General features: G+C 35.1%; 1 pseudogene; it reads left to right on the plus strand.

Annotated features, from left to right (window-relative positions):
* Positions 1 to 992: 992 nt before the first annotated feature.
* On the plus strand, positions 993 to 1,977 carry LOC145108722 (RING-H2 finger protein ATL78 pseudogene; annotated as a pseudogene).
* Positions 1,978 to 3,075: the final 1,098 nt, after the last annotated feature.

Here is a 3,075-nt window from a genome sequence, read left to right on the forward strand (position 1 = left end):
AAAGGGATGGTATGCATTTTTTAAACGCCTTATAATTTCATGCCTTCCAAACACACCACAAAGTATCATATATATATATATATATATATATATATATATATATATATATATATATATATATATATATATATATATATATATATATATATATATATATATATATATATATATATGGAACACAATTTGAAAATCCAATACACTAAGAAGGGATTTCAGAAACATGGGTAGATGAAAGGAACGATTTGGAAGATGGTGAAATTGCTCCAGACGTTCCGGTAACTCCGCCGGCGGCCACCGAGGATATGGGTGGGGCGCAATTGTTGTCGGCGGCAATAATGGAAGATGTACCGTCGCTGCGGGAAGACTTGGTGAAGATTTCCAAGGTAATTGATGTCCATACTCAGATGGAGGGAAATAATGGCGCTGATGCACATCCGGACCCTCCTATTGGGCCTTGTGATCAATTTAGAAATCCTGGGCAAGGTTAACTTAACACTAATCGTGAAGGTAATGGGCTAAGAGATCCAATTTTTAATAATGGGTCATTTAATTATATATTGGAGCAGGAACATAATTCATCGGATAAACATGGAGCACCTTAGACTTTGATATTGATACATACCAAAAGAAAAGTTAATATAGTAACTAAAGGATGCTGGTAGTAACTAGATTTTGTATAGTCACTAAAAAAACTGGTTACTAACGAGGACTTTTCTTGTATAGCAATCATCCTATTAAAAACGTTTCATTAAACATGAGCAAAAAAGAAAAGTGGTTAATTACCCAATCGTTCTCGAAAGCGTTAACCATCCTTCAATAGCAAAAAAGAAGAAATAGTTAGTGAAAGAGAAAAGCGCCACGTACGCATGGCATTATTTGACTTGGAGAAAGTGCGCCGGACCCATTTCAATAGAAATACCATTATTAAACAAACACACATGCCTTAGTGGAAGATCCAAATGGTGGAGATCAAATTTATTAGAAAGACAAAGAGATAAAATCCCACATGGTGTCTCAAATCCTCTACGAATATCCTCCTTTAATCAAATTACACAAAGTGGGACGCTACTCTAATCGCTCCTCTATATATACACGTACTTTTTTCTTCCATTGAATTCCCATCTAAACAAACCATTGATCATACTCAAGCATCTAAACATGCCAAGGCTATCTACTGAGCTCTTTCAACATGCATTCGGGCATTTTAATTCCAGAAAACTTCTACTTCACCCTTATTCAAACCAACAACCAGCTGCTCCACCACCATCAACCCCACATACAGAACATAGCAACTTTGATGCGAATGTCGTGATGGTGTTGTCGGTGCTTCTATGCGCTCTAATTTGTTCAATAGGCTTGAACTCCATCATCAGGTGTGTATTTAAATGCACACGCTTAGTTGGTTCAGAAAGCAGCAGTAGCCAGGAAAGTACTTTAGTTAAAGCCAACACTGGAATCAAGAAAAAGGCATTAAAGACTTTTCCAACAGTCAGCTATTGGGAAGGATTGAAGCTACCAGGATTGGGCAAGGAATGTGTGATATGCTTAGGAGATTTTTCAACAGGAGAACGAGTCAAAATTCTGCCAAAGTGCAACCACGGGTTTCATGTGCGTTGTATTGATAAATGGCTGAGTTCACATTCATCTTGTCCAACTTGCAGGCACTCCCTACTTGACACGTGTCAAAAGATTGTCACAGGTGGGAATAGCAGCGCCACATCCTCAACACCCCAACAGCAAGTTTCAACTAATAACAGTACTATTCTTACCATAGTGCCTCTACAACATGAAGGTCTTTTACGAAATTTTGAGTTTTAATCGGTTTCTTTACAAAATGAAAAGATGAAATGTAATTACTGTAAACCCTTAGAAAGATAGGTAGGAGTAGGCAGTTGAGTATTAAAGTATTGTTGAAAGAAAAACTTCTTCCTGCGTTTAATTACAAGCAGTTTTGCAACTTTGCGATTGTGTTGGTAAGTCCTTTTTCCATAAACTATATACCATCAGAATTTTAATGGAATGTATTTTATAATTGTAACTATGTATTAACTTGTATTAAAATCAAACGCTATCACATAAAGAATTAATAAGTTAAATAATTTTGGTGTTGTATTTTATTGGTTATAGAATCGTATAATTAATTATTACATTTTGGTGGTAATATGATGTGTAAAGTAACATGCTAATGTCACAAAAAAAAAACAAAAAAAAAAGTTGAATAGCATGTTAATACAACCCAAAGAACAACATTGCCTAGCAAGTCATTAATATCAAAAGTGTGAGGACAATATTTTGACTTTATACGTTTTGAATAACCTAAAGGTATTAAAGTTGATTATTATTAGAGAACAAGGGCAATCTCGTCATTTCATTCCTCTTTTTTGAACTACTTAATTTTGTTGATCAGTTTAGTTAGTTATGAGCTTACGTCAGCTACTTCCATTTTTCCTATATATTGTAATTGTAATCTTCGTGTTAATCTGAGAAGTTCATTCCAATTTAACAATGTAATTTGGTATCAAAGCATTTTTACCTTCCGCCTCTGATTCGTTGTTAATTCATACTCTATGCTCAGTCAACTCTTTCATCCATGGTTACATCTCATGCTTCTTCAGGTGGTGCGCTCAAATGTATTCGATTATCTCCATCATTCGGATTATGTTATTGATTCTCAGGTTCTAAACGGTGATAATTAGGTGTTGTTCATTTATGAAGAGGTAAAATATTTGTAGTCTTTTTCTTTCTTTTTCCGCATCTTTAGGAAAACATAAGGACCGAGTCTGCAAAACATAAAGAAATCGGACATTATCTATCCTTATTTATGTATTATTACGATTCCTAGTTTGATAACTATTTGCTTATAGTTCCTTGTTTATCTACAATTCGAGTTACTCCTTTATTTAAATTTCCTTGACCTAAGGATATCAGTAATCTTTTCTAAACTATCAAATTCTTTCTGGTATCAGAGTAGGCAGAGCATGAACTTGCGATAAACCCTACCGAACATGGCCAGAGACAAGTCCGAAAAAGTCGAAGGATGAAGGAGGAGTTCTGGTCGATGCCAACTCTCCCTAG

This window comes from Lactuca virosa, chromosome 4 (genome assembly GCF_052849685.1).
Source record: "Lactuca virosa cultivar CGN04683 chromosome 4, Lactuca_virosa_CGN04683_v6, whole genome shotgun sequence".
Lineage (NCBI taxonomy): Eukaryota > Viridiplantae > Streptophyta > Magnoliopsida > Asterales > Asteraceae > Lactuca > Lactuca virosa.